Genomic DNA, 14,698 nt, shown 5'->3' with positions numbered 1-14,698 from the left:
GGTCCCCTGTGTCTTTTTGTGAACGAATAGCTACCATCCTTTTAGTGCTGAATAATATTCTATTGTCTGGTTGGACCCTATTTACCTACTAAAGGAAATCTGGTTTGTTTCCAAATTTTGATAGTTACGAATAAAGTTACTGTACACATCCCTACGTCCAAGTTTTTGCATCGAAATAAGTTGTCAGTGCCTCTGGATAAATACTGAGAGACACAATGGATGGATTGTTTTGTAAGAGTATATTCAGTTTTGGAAGAAACCACCAAACTGTCTTCCAAAGTGGCCCTACCCTTTTGTGTTCCCACCAGCAACAATGAGAGCTCCTGTCTCCATTCTGACTGGCACTGGGTGTTGTCAGTGTTCCGGATTTTGGCGACTCTGATAGGTGTGTGTGTAGAGGTTGTTTTAATTTGCATCTCCCTGATGACATACGATGGAGCACATTCTCGTATGCTAATTTCCCACGAGAATCTCTTCTTTGGGGAGGTGTCCATTGAGATCTTTGAGCCTTTTTTTTTTTTTTAAAATCAGGCTCTTTTGTTATTGTTGAATTTGAGTTCTTTGTATAGCTCGATAACGGACCTTTACCAGGTATGTCTTCTGCAAATATTTTCTCTCAATTTGTAGCTTGTCCTCTCATTCTCTTGATGCTGTCTTTTGATGGAGTAAAAATTACCAGTTATTTCTTTCATGGGTCGTGACTTTGGGATTGTATCTAAAAAATCATCGCTATGCCCCGGGTCATCTAGATTTTTCTCTGATCCATATTTTCCGGGTGTTTTACAGTTTTGTGTTTTGCAGGCAGGTCTATGATGCATTTGAGCTCATCATCGTGAAGGATGTATGGTCTGTGTCTAGATTTCTTGTTTTGTATGTGGATGCCCTGTTGTTCCAGTATTATTTGAAGAGGCTATCTTTATTCCCATGCTTTGCCTCTGCTTTTCTTCTCAAAGAACAGTTGATTGGATTCACATGGGTCTCTTTCTGGGCTCCCTGTCCTGTTTCACTCATCTGTTTATCTCCGCTTTCGCTAATACCTCATGCTCTCAATTGTAGTAGCTTTATAGTAAGTCCTGATTCCTCTAGCATCAGTCTTCCAAATTTGTTCTTCTCCTCCAATATTACTTTGGCTCTTCTGGGTCTTTTCCTTCTCTATATGAACTTTAGAATTAGTATGTGAATATGCACAGAAATAACTTGCTGGGATTTTGATCAGGATTGCACCGAACCCATAGATCAGGTTGAAACACTTGACATCTTGACAATATTAAGTCTTTCCATCCATGAACCAGAAACATCTCTGCATGTATTTAGTGTTTCCTTTATTTCATTTGTCAGAGTTGTATAATTTTCTGCATATAGATCTTTTTCATATATTATTATAGTTATACCTGAGTATTTCATTTTTGGGTCTGCTAATGCAAATTGTATTTTGTTTTTAATTTCAGATTCTGCTTGTTCATTGCCAATAGATGAGAAAGTGATCGACTTTTTGTATTAAGCTTGTGTCCTGCAACTTTGCTGTGATTCATTTATTTTTCATGGTAATCCTCAAACTGGAATTTGTTCTTAGGGTGATAAAGCAATTATCTATTTGGAATTAATCTTTGTCCTTCAGTAAATGAACTCACGTTGGCCAGAAAAAAAAAAAAACCTGCTGGTTGAAAGAAAGTGTGAAAAGTTTTTGTTTGTTTGTTTTTCCCCAGCTATCCAGGCGGATGTAATGTCTAATTGATTGTCCTCCACCATAGCAGAAACCCCAGGTCCTTGCATGCAGCTGAGGGCTGGGCTGTCACTAAACCAGTGTGCCCCACTTCCATCAGGCTTGATGGTTAATTCTATGTAGCGATTTGACTCATAACAGGATGCTCAGCCCAGACATTTGGTTGAACTTTATACACCAGACATTTGGTGTATCTGAGGTGGTGCTTCTGAGTGAGATTAACATATGAATCGTAACTAAAGCAGATTGCTCTCCCAGGGGTGGTGAGCCTCGCCCAATCAGCTGAAGGCCTAAGTAGAACCAAAAGGTTGACCCTTCCCTAAATAAGACAGAATCCTTCCTGCTTTAAAACTGGGACCTAAGCTTTTATTCTTTCCTTAATATTCTAATTGAAACATTGGCTAATTCTTTATCCTATTGATTTTGTTACTCCAGAAACCCTGACTAATACTACAGGACTCCTTTTCACTTATAGAGCCTGGGTTCCATCTAGGCTTTGGACCACAGGACCATAGATTCTCTTGTGGTATTCACCAGCAACCAAAGAAGCATAAAGGAAAGGAGAACGTCTCAGGTCAACATTGGTGAGATAGAAAGAAATAGGGGCTCTTATAAACCATGCCTGGGAGGAGGGGAGAGTACTCCTCCCTAGGACAAATGTGTAATATAGCTCAAAACTCTTTTTTTTTTTAAGACTTTATTTATTTATTTGAGAGACACAGAGAGAGAGCATGAGTAGAGGAGAGGGGAGAGAGGTAAAGGGAAAGGAAGAAGCAGACTCCTGGCTGAGCAGGGAACCTGACCTGGGGCTCAGTCCCAGGTCCCCAAGATCATGTCCTGAGCCGAAGTCAGATACTTAGGCAACTAAGCCATCCAAGTGCCCCTAGCTTGAAACTCTTAAAGTGCTTGCAAAAACTAGTTTTTAAAAATTCTATTCTAAGCAATCATTTACAAAAATAATTGGATAAATATTCAAAGATGCCAGTGGTTGTCCATTTCAGGGATGGAAGCATTGGCATTTATCTATATGGAAGAATATAATTGAAAGCATTAAATTGATGTTGTAGGAAAACTATCTAATTGCATGAGATATTTCGGGTCTCCTGCAAATTTCTAGAGGCCATGGATAGTTTCCTTTAGAAGTATATATTTTTATAAATACTGCAGAGCCATACATAAAAATATAATGTGATGGAGAAGGGATTGGTAGGATTTTACATGTTTTATTTTATCTTATTGTATATCAGTTTTTGCAATGGATATGACGCTGTTGTATTCAGAAAAAAATACATGACTTTTTTTTCGAAGAAAGTATTGGAAAACTGTAAGTACGATGTCTAAATTATCTAGATCAGCGTCATTACTCAAGCCTCTTTGCAATTTGAGAAGTTAACATTTCTCCAATTTCTGTAACAAATACTCCTTCCCAAGCTAATTTACTCGAGATTAATCATCATAATTCATTGATTATATTCTTACTTTATTATTGCTATGGGTAAAAATAATTTCACTGTAGCCAATATTTGACTAAAAATATAAAGTACCATTAGATTGGTTTATCATCGTAGCTATGTCAAAACAGAAATGCTTTGAGTATAAAATTTTCTGACTACCAGGAGAAAAACAGAAATTTGGTGATGGATTGAAGCACTTTCTAAAATATTTTATGTTGGTCTGTCACTGAAATCAGGTATGAAAACTGGGTGCCTTGTACCTTCACCAGCCCATTTTATCCCGATGAGTCACAAGGAACGTTTGCCAACAGAGCAAACGAAAAAGTAACATTTGAACGTCAGTCTTCACCAATAGAAAGTATATATTAGACTGTCCATTATGTTGTGCTCTCCAGTGGGAGATATTTAAAACTAATTACTTTAGTGACAGAGTAAGACTAGTTAGTGAAATGGATTTATCAACATCCCTCTTCAGAAACCTTGTGCTGTTTGCTGTCACTGGATGAGGTTTTATCAGATTCAAGGTCAAGCTCTTTACATTGAGGACTGCTTGGCCAGTAAGGAAACCAAGCGTCATCTACTGTGTTGGGAAGGTGCCTTTGCGTCTCTGTGCTCTCAGAAGCAGGACAGTCTACAGCAGAAAGGAGGAGGAGGGGAGAGAGGAGACGGGTCTCAATGACCCCGATGGGATATCCACACCCTGAGTCCCAGGCAGAAGTGGGTTGAAACTCATTCAACCCTACTTAAAATGGGTCCATTTTACTGTATGTAAATGACACTCCCTAAAGTTGATTAGAAAACAGGAAAAAAGGAAAAGACATCAAGGTACTTTTCTTGGCAAGCAGTTACATTAAATGAGCTCCAGGTTACACAAAACTATGCAGGGCCATGCTGTTTGCTGGAAACTCCCAAGTTTCCCCAGAAACCTAGAACTGTGGGGGGGCCTGGGTGGCTCATTTGGCTGAGCATATGACTCTTGATTTCAGCTCAGGTCATGATTGCAGGGTCAAGGCATTGAGCCCGGCGTCAGGGTCCGTGCTCTGCTGGGTGTCTGCTTGAGATTCTCTCCCTCCCTCTGCCCCTCCCCCTCAAAGTAAATAAATAAATTTTGAAAAACAAAAACCTAGAGCTGTAGTCTGTTGCCCATATGTATTTAATACATTTAGAACTCAATGACCACATTTCCTTTTCCTTGGAGATGCACATTCCTTCCTTCATCTCAAGCGTAGTGGGGTCAAAGAAAAACAAGACCATCTTTCCTTACATCTCTTGCAGCAAAGAGAAGGAGGAAGGAAAATCAATATGTGTGATCATCATTCTTTTCCATCCAGAGTAAATGGGCAGGGATGGGTCATTTTTCATCTCGGCTGTGAAAATTGGATTATAAGTATTGGAGGAGAAGAAAGCAAATTTTGAGAGCAAAATACGCCCCTAACTCATGGCTGAATGGCCCATTGAGGGATTTTTAACTGTGTCATACAGTTTCAAAATGAGGCTGGGCCTGTGGTTTCTAAGTTTCTATCCTTATGTTTTTTTTAAATCAATTATTAAAATTACAGGATGGGGCACCTGGCTGGCTCAGTTGGAAAAGCATGGACTCTTGGTCTCAGGGTTGTGAGTTCAAGACCCACATTGGGTGAAAACTTAGTAAAAAAATAAACCGACTTAAAAAAAATTGAAAAACTACAACACAGCATTTTTCACTTACATAAGTGTCTTCAGGAGGAATATTGAAGAAAAAGTTGGAATTTTATATGGAAAGACCTATTTTCTGTTGCAGCTTTACCACCAGTTAAAAAATGCAAAGAGGCTATAAGCATGTATTGTTTTTATTCTGTTCTGTGGTTGTTTTTTGTTTGTTTGTTTTAGATCAAGGGTCAGCAGACTTCTTTTGTAAATGGACAAATAGTTAATGTCTTAGGCTTTCTGGCAGAATCAGAATATTATATAAGATTTTATACATCTATTTAAAATAGAAAGAACAGGGGCACCTGGGTGGCTCAGTGAGTTAAAGCCTCTGGCTTCGGCTCAGGTCATGATCCCAGGGTCCCGGGATCGAGCCCCACATCAGGCTCTTTGCGCAGCAGGGAGCCTGCTTCCTCCTTTCTCTCTGCCTGCCTCTCTGCTACTTGTGATCTATCTCTCTGTGTCAAATAAATAAAATAACATCTTTAAAAAAATACTATTTTATAAAATAGAAAGAACAAGTGCACCTGGGTGGCTCAGTCGGCTGAAGCTCTGACTCCTGCTTTTGGCTCAGGTCATGATCTCAGGGTCATGAGATCGAGTCCCAGGTCAGGCTCCATGCTCAGTATAGAGTCTGCTTGGGATTCTCTCTCTCTCTCCTTCTCTGTCTGCTCCACCCCCTCCCCAGGCACATGTTCTCTCTCTCTTTCTCTCTCACGCAAATCAACGGATGCATTTTTCAAAAACAAAAGAAAACAGAAAGCACATTTTTGGCATGTGGGCTTCACCAAAGCAGAGGCAGCCCCAGGTCAACCTCTGGACTGCAGGAGCCCTGAGCCTGGGAACCTGCATAACTTGTTCAAAGCTGCTCACAGGTAATTGGAGGAAAATGGACCAATCCATCTCCCTGCGATTTTCCCAGCTTGCCTACGGTATTAGTCTTCCTGCACTGTTGTAACAAAATTCCACACATAGGAGCTTTTGATGGCCAGAATCAACGCGTTAGCAAGGCTGGTTTCTTCCCTGAAGCTCCCCAGGGAGAATCTGCCATTTTGCCTTTTCCAACTTGTCCAGGCTGTCCACATTCCTTCCTCCATCTCCAAACCCCAAACAAGAGCATCTTCACCTCTTTCTGCGACACTGACCCCTCTTCTGTTCCCTCTTTCAATTATAAAATCTTTATAGTTAGTACATGGAGCCCACCCAAATAATCCAGAATAATCTCCCACCATAAACCAATTATGCACCTTAATTCCCTTGTCATGTGATCTAACACAGCCACAGTTTCCAGGGATTAGGACAGGGACGTATTAGGTGGGCAGGGACCCTTAGTCGGCCTCCGATACCTTGCTGTACCTGGTTTTTCTGATGAAAACCAAATGTTCTAGCAGGCATGTTTCGACCCCCACGGGTCGAAACCAACCTACAAATAACGAACCTACCAATAAGCTACTTTTATAGATATAGATTGAGTTACTGGAGTGTTCTGTTTATTATTATTATTATTATTATTATTTCATTTTTTAAGTAGACTCCACACCTAGCATGGAGCCCAACTAGGGGCTTGAACTCACGACTCTGAGATCAAGACCTCAGCTGAAATCAACAGTCAGACGCTCAACCAACCAAGCCACCCCTGTGCCCCTGGACAGTTCTACGGATAAAGATGATACCCATAACCACATTCTTCTTCTTACCCATCCACTCCCCCAAACATACACATGTGCACATGCCCCTTTCTATCTCACTTGACTTAAATAATACATAATACATAATTAAATGCATAACTAAGGAATCTTTTTTTCAATCATGATGCATGTTTAAATCATAGTGATACACACACAGGACGCATATTCTGTTTCCCTCTCCCCAGGACTACAGAACCAGCGCTTAAATGCAGTGTTAGGAGAAGCTACAATGTTGCATCTCATCCACTCAGAGCCAAGAGCAAAGGCAAGTTGCTGCTATAAAGAAAACATGCTGACAGCAAACGCATAAAAATAAAATTCCGAAACATTTAAATTAGGATCAGGGTGGAGTTTTAGCACGCTCCCCTACTGCTGGAATAGAATGCATCCCATGCTTGGTCAGGATGATCGGCACCTGTATTACTATTTTGTGTAAAAATGTCTGAGCTGCAGAAACTCAGCCAGAGAGACACAGCTGCTGGTTATCTCCTGACCATTCCCAGTGGAAATCCAGCCCAGAACTGCCCTCTGGGATTGTGCCGCTATTTTTATGTTCTTATAGCATGAAATCCACTGCCTTCTCATTTTGGAATAAGTCATAGTTCTTCATGAGACGTGGAATCTCTGGTTTCGGGGAGTCACACCATGGGGTTGTTCACGACCATGGCAACTGTGCTCACGCTCTGTGCGAGACGAGACTGTCTTCTGGGCAGAGAGGGGCATCCGCCCTGGAGAAGGGGCATGGCAGGTCTTAACGACCAAGGCCAGCCAGGAAAGCAAGACCACAGGGCTGGCATCTGTGCACCTGCCAGCTTCACATCCAGTGTCCTCAAAGTTGTGGTCCTACGAGATATGACACGAACACCTGTGACTGATGCCTGAGACTCCCCTTTTCCAGGGGAAAGAAGGAATGAGAGGTTTCTAGAGTTCTATTGGTGCAGGATGTTTGCACATTAATCATAGTAATACTAGTCAGGAACCTGGAGGATCAGCCCACAGGCACACGATGGGGAGAATGGAGGCTTCCAGGCCACCTGCTCCCCCTAGAAGGGTATGCCAGTGTCCTCTCAGATCTTTCCCTCCAGTTAGCACGTCTAGTCCTCTAACCAAAATGTTTCAAAAGGCTCCATAAAGCTGTTGACCTCCAAGCCTCTTGTAAAAATCCCCGACAGTGTTGGTGACCATGTGACTATCTGAGACCTTGGTGATCCCAAAGGTATTGGATTGAATTAGACTGAGAACCGTCTCCAAAGGAAATGACCCTTTTGTAGTTAGGTGCCCTTTCTAACCATAGCTCATTTTTGTCCACTGTTATTTGCTCCGGTCCTGAATGGGAAGCAGTGCCCAATGCCAACCACGCCACTGTAGGAAGTCAGCGTGCACGGATTTGGAGGGATGGCGGGGAAATGTTCATGTGTGGAGTGCAGGTGTTCCGGGTGACATAGCAGACTTAGGGAAACCTAGATTAGGAATCCCTGGTTTCTGGAGGACTCAACCCCATTTCTCTTCTTATGAAATAGTGGCTCCTGAATTGGAGTGGGCATAGGGGGACAGAAAAAAAAAAAAAAAAACTAATGTAATATTTTGCTTCCTAAGTGGACTATGACTTTTCACACATGAACTTGCATTCTTACCCTCAAAGCAGCGGTGAGGACCCATGCACGTCTTCTCACACCTCTCGCACCTCTAGGGCAGGAAGCCGACTCTGCGTCTTCATCGTTTCCCCAGAACTTAGATCTCGAGCTGCCTTGCCAGCCACCAACCACCATTTCAACTCTCTCCCTGGCTTATTTTTAAAGTTGCTGCTATGTTTTAAGTGTCCTTATTTGGAAACCAAAAAACAAATGTTTCCCTATTTTTAACACACACTCCTAGGAAAAATCCACGAAGGGAATTACAGCAGAACTGCCCTGTGCTGAGGGTTGTGCCACAGAAGTGTTCGGCATAAGGTAAACCGGGCTTGGACCCCATCTGCAGGTCCTTCATTCCTCCAACACAGGACCTATTATAAGCTTTGTTCTGTGATTGTCCCTGGAGCCATGGGGACATTTGTGGCAGTTGTAAGGACCTTGTACATTTTAATGCAGAAATTGAGAGAATGAAACAGGGAAACCAATAACCCAGTAGTTCTCTGGCTATGATAAATATGGTAGAGATCATTACGATGCCAGCGGAGTGGATGGAGAGAGAGTAGGAGGGGTTTAGCTCATCATACAGTGGCAAAGAGGGAAAGTTCTCTAGGAAGTGGCATAGGAGCCCTGCACCAAAAGAGGAGGATAAAAAAAAGACCCAAACTGTCTGCAGAGAGTGCCAAGCAAAGAACCGGCCAGACCTAAGGTCCCGTGGCAGGAGCAGGCAGGGACTGTCTCAGAAACAGAAGACAGCTTGGGTGGATACAGCACAGTGATTATTTACTGCCTTGCTAAATATCACAGAGAATGACTAGCAAAACAATCTGGGAGACAGTTTAATTCCCCAGCAGCCAAAGCATGCCTTCCGACTATGGAGATGCACGAGGTTTGCTCTCCGTTCTTCTCCAGCAAACTTCATCTGGATTACCGCGGGAATACATGAACGTTCTCCTAAACTCCCTGGGTGGCATAAAAATCAATCGCTTCAGCAGCTTAGCCTCTGCCTCCAGTCGTTTTTCTGCCGAGAATGACCTGAATGCGGACCATTCACTCTGTGACAGTCACAACAGAGCTGGGATCATTTTAGGAGCGGTATGAGCCACAGACGATTTGATATGAAATTGTTCGTCTGTTAGCATCCAAGGTAATCCGATGAAAACGAAGCCTGGTGTTACCCAGGACGGTCTATAAATTAAGAACTTATTACCGGCTGTGTTCCTTCCCCGGTGGTTGTCTTGCTCACCTTTGTTATTGTTCAGGATTATTTTCATTCTTGCAAATGCTGCTTTTGGGTCTTCCATGGAAATGCCTTCATCTTTTTTTTTTTTTTTTTTACTAAGCTGCTAACGTATTCAGCTTTTAAGCCTTGCTAAGCCTGGTCTGTCTGGACAATTGAGCTACATAGCTTGTGTTTTACAACAAAACAAACCCTGTCAGAGAAGGGAGCCGTGGAAACTAAGTTGCAGATACACCCAGTAATAGGATTTATTTTACAGCGGAGACAAAGTGGAACGAAAGGCTGGCATGCTTCTCTACAACAGAAATTAAATGCAGCCATGATACAGCCGTGGTTGGAAAACAACCTTTGATAATTGGAAGGATTTGAAGGTTTCCTGGAGAGCTGATGATAATAAAGAATTGTTCATTACCTTAAGGTGTCAAAATAATATTTTGATTATTTAAAAATAGTTCTTTGGGAGGTAGACATTGAGTTTTCGTGGATGCTACTGACAACAACAGATAAATCAGCATGGGTTTTCAAGGCTTGCAAAAACCCGGCCATATTTTCCTTTCAGGGTTTTTCTTTCTTTGGGTTAGAATGAGGCCTAGTTATTCTGATATTGGAGCTCAGATGCTAGGTCAGTGTTATGAGTATAGAGCTACTTTGATGGTCTTTAAAGCTTTGACCATTCCTTCCTTAGGAGCAAGCCAATATTCAGTTCAGAACTTTGTGTTTGCAGGGGCCATGGACATCACCTCACAGTTTGGTTGAAATCCCAGGAAAGACAAGCCTCTGGAATGGGCTTCTTTGGCCCCAGTAGGACTTCCTTAAAGAAGCATTTTCTGCAGGGACTAATAGAAGAGACAAAATGGCAAGGTGCTGGGTCATGAGACACGTTAACCCCCCTGACAGACTGATGGACATGCATTTATGGTGGAGTTACTCATTATGGTCTGCTTCTAACCCCCAATCCTGAGCTCAGCTCTTCTGTTTCTCTGATAGAAGTTTCTCTGAGATATCAACAGCCCTAAAAAGAGAGAGATGCTTGGGAGCGTGGATCAGCGATGAGAGTGGGGCTTTGCTGAACAGTCCTGAGGGCACAGCGGATGTGTGCGGGGCTGTGGTATAGGGGGCATCGTGACATGGCATCCAGGAGGCAGGAAGTGTAGACCGTAGCGGTAAACCCTGCATTGGATTCTGTGGCTGAGATGGTGGAGCTCTTCAGAATCAGTGAAGCAAAATCGTCCCCAGTGGGAATAGCGACAAGAACGACAAAAAGGAAGAGTGCAAGAAGTAGACCGTCAACCATGGTAGCCTCTATGCAAATGGCACGAGGAGGGCACTGTCCATGAATTGGTTTTAGATTAACTGTATTCAGAATCATGGGATTTCATACTCTTCTCTACCAAATTAAAATGTTAGATCCTTTGTGTTGCTTATTTTTCTTTCTTTTTTTTGGTCTTTATTTATGTAAGTACTCTTTCCACCCAACATGGGGCTTGAACTCATGACCCAGAGATCGAGAGTCCCTCGCTCTTCCAACTAAGCCAGCCACGTGTCCCTGCTTATCTTTCTTCAAATTGTCTCTGGCTCCTCTTTTGCTCTGAGCGGCATCTCCCAAAGAGCAGGGAAGACTTGCCTCCCCAACTGCTCTGGAGTGCAGGGAAGAAGCCCGCCCTCCACGACACACACACACACACACACACACACACACGCACTCACCCCGCTCCTGTGGGAGGGCAAAGAATGTGTCCAACAGGGGAGATGTCAGGATGCTGATCTCCTTTGTCTCCTTTCCTCGATGGACCCATGTTAATATGGGAAATGTCTGTGGCATCTCAGTTTGCAGGATCCTCGGCTCTGTGACTTGACTTGACTTCTGGTGACCTCCATGACCTTGAACTCAAAGAGCTGCACTTGCTGGGTCAAGCATTAAGAAACCCCTTTATCCCTGATACAACGGCATTTATCTACCCAGCATTAACAGCCATGAAGATGATGTTTTTGATACGAATCTGACTAAAAAAAAAAAAAAAGTTCGATTAGTTTCAAGCTTCAATAATTCACCAAGGACTAACGGTCTTAGAATAAAAGTTGGAAGGAATGCCCGGGTGGCTCAGCTGGTTAAGAAGCTTGTGCTTCATGTAGACCTCGGGAGTCCAGGCCTCTGTCGGATCACCTCACGGGTGCCACTGTCAGCTCCAGGAATCACCCCTGAGGTGTAGTGTACAAGAAGGAGGAAGGGACAGGAAAGGAAGTAAGGCAATGTTCTGGGCCAGCTTTGTCCTAGGAGCGCCCCATGACGCGTTCACTTCATGACATGTCTCTAACCAGGTCCCCAGGCTTGAGGAGGTCAGTTGACGAAATCTTTGTGTTGACGTTGTGCATCTGTAGTCGCTGAGTTAGAATCAGAAGTTCTGGGACTGGGGGGCAGCCAATGTCGGAGACAGCCCAGTGTCCCAGAGTAGCCTCGGTTCCCTGGGAGAGAGGAAGACCTGTCCCCAGGTCCAGGCCAGTTATCACATGTTCCTGCCACACCCAGCACAGTGCCGGTGCATGATGGGAAATTCCCCCATCCCAGAGACGTGGGGCACCATGGGCGGGGGTAGAGGGTAGAAAGGGCGTGTGACTAGAAGCAGACATTGTGGGGGGGCTTGAGCCTGATGCCCTGCCCTGAGCCTGATTCTTTGTCTCTAGAAATGGCGAGTCTGTATAGACGGAAGGGATTTTTCCCATTTGCCCAAATGCAAGGGCTGTTGGAAGGTCCCACGAGATAACACATAGAAAGTACACAACATGCTTTCGAATTCAGAAGGGTATGTTTTCTTATTTCTTGCCGTAACAGTAGACCTGTCTTCATGGGTCTACTTCCCCCTAAAGGGACAGGCATGAAGTGAGACCCTCAGGCACAGAGTCAGTGTTTAAGATAAAATTAGACCATTTCACTCCTTCATTAAATGCCCTCTTAGGAAAATGCTGGGAGGCAGGAAAAATGTCTTCTTCAAAGAATCAATCGGATAGGTCATGGGATCCAGGGCTACATAGAGGGATAACTCTAAGGTCATTTTGTCAGTGTTCCCATCCCCCACACCCCTGCCTCCCCCCCGCACACCTGCCAGCTCACTGGGCTGTCCCCATTCCCCCATGTCTGCCAGCCTGGCCAATGCCCCTAACGAGTTCATTGCATGCACGTGTGCCCCACTGTCTGGGGCGGGAACCACCAGAGACGAGCATCTTTGTTTATAATTCACCCCTCACGAGCCCTTCTTCAAGTCACGGTAAGTGCTGGAATTGTTATGGCCGGGGTCATTCACTTTCCTCCCTCCATCTTGTCCAAGACTTGCCTTGTTCATGAACATTCATTTCTCTGAAGGTTCATTTTTTTAAAAAATGGGACCCCATTCTCTCCATCACAAAACCTGCTTGAGTGACAAAGAACCACGGTAGTCTTTGCAGAAAAAGGAAATAAGGAGCCATGATATTAACAACAACAACAACAACAATGAAACAGCCAAGTGTGTTTTCTGTGCTAAATCGGGCACATTTGATGCGGGGTTCTTCTCTGGGCAAGGTTCAAGGAATAACGTATAGAGAAAAATTGTGTCTTAGCTTGTTTTTTTTTTTTTTTTTTTTTTTTTTTTTCTGTACTCTGGGTAGCCTTTTCTCTCTTGGGTTTAAATATATCATAATAGCCCCTGCTTCCAAGTGTTGTATTGAGAGGAATAATGAAATACCATTAAAGTGGCACTGAGCCCAGTGCTTGACACCCAGTAATTGTCAGATAATGCCCTTGGTGGCTTCAGGAAATGCCACAGTGTCATGATGTTTCCCGAATGCTGGTCTGTGAATGAGGGTCAACTTGGATCAAAGTTCACATGGCCCCGATGCATCTTTTCTAGATATATTCCTCACTGCCCTGGGTTGGGCTGTGTGGGACGCTCCCAGAAGGGATGGGTTCTACCTGGACAGCTGGCTGGAGCAGCTTTAACGCTGTAGTGAGAAGCAGCAGAGACCGCTGAAACCAGCCACCCCGTTTCCTCGGTCAGGTGGGAGAAACAGAAGCATGAAACAGGCCAGGTGAGGGCCTTGGCCGGGGGGAGCCCCGCCTCCCCAGCTAAGGTGTGCGGTCACACTCTGTGCAGAAACGCTTGTGCCAAAGGCAACATAGAACCAGTATTTCCAAAATGTCCACAGTTTTCAAAACATTCAGAAAGGCAGATGCTGGGGAACCTGGGTGGCTCAGTAGGTTAAAGTCTCTGCCTTTGGCTCAGGTCATGATCCCAGGGTCCTGGGATCGAGCCCTGCATCAGGCTCTCTGCTCAGCAGGGAGCCCACTTCCCTCCCCCACCTCTGCCTGCCTCTCTGCCTTCTTGTGATCTCTGTCTGTCAAATAAATAAATAAAATCTTAAAAGGAAAAAAAAAAAAAAAAGAAATGCGGACGCTTCTGTCCCATCTCCAGAACTACACGTTAGAAACAAGTAAAGGAATTTATTTGAACATTATTTGTATAAATAGCACATATTTGCACTCTGCATTTAACCCGGGGTTGCAGGCGGGGGGCGCTCTGGTTTGCAACGTCTTCCAACAGAACGAAGCTTACTTTATCCAGCTTTTCCCTTCCAATCGGATTAGAATATTTGACGTTGAGAGAAATAATATGGAGTGTTGAAGCTTCCCTTGTTGTTCATTGAGCTGTAGGTGAACTTGTGTCCACCATTAAAAACGCACTTCAGAACAAGTCTCAGCCTAGGTATTGTAGGGCTAAGTGTGAAGGTTTGTAGCAGGAAGAGTCTCTCCCACTGAAAATTCCAGATGTCATTTTCTAAAACTCAGGTTTTTGTTTGTTTCTTTGTTTGTTTTTGGTTTGGTCTCTTAAAAGATGGTGCCGTGCTCTGTGTTTCCATGTGTACGTCATTCTTGAAATGACAACAGTAGAGGGATGGGGAACAGATTAGTGGTTGCTGAGGACGGTGGGAGCAGAAGTAAGCCACATGAGGGCTCTTTGCGGTGATAGGGCTCTAGCTGTGGCTGTGGTTTAACCACAATCTCACCCAAAAGACTGTATCTCCGTCTGCTCGTCCTGCCGAGTTTCTCGTCATTCTATCTGATACGTGATCTGCTTTTAAAGTATTTTTCACCCTTGTCTGATTGGTGCGCATCCAACTGAAACCTCTTCCCGCCTCAGCAAGGCTCACTGAGGTCTCGGCAATGGTCTCCTTCGCTTCTGGATAATTGTGGGGTCGGAACACAGTCTGGTTCAAAGTGGTTAAAAATGGTTGTGTCTACAACAGGC

This window comes from Enhydra lutris, unplaced genomic scaffold (genome assembly GCF_002288905.1).
Source record: "Enhydra lutris kenyoni isolate GAN:26980312 unplaced genomic scaffold, ASM228890v2 scaffoldscaffold46, whole genome shotgun sequence".
NCBI classification, from domain to species: domain Eukaryota; kingdom Metazoa; phylum Chordata; class Mammalia; order Carnivora; family Mustelidae; genus Enhydra; species Enhydra lutris.
The sequence above is the reverse complement of the archived record's forward strand: the minus strand, read 5'-3'. Positions refer to the sequence as shown.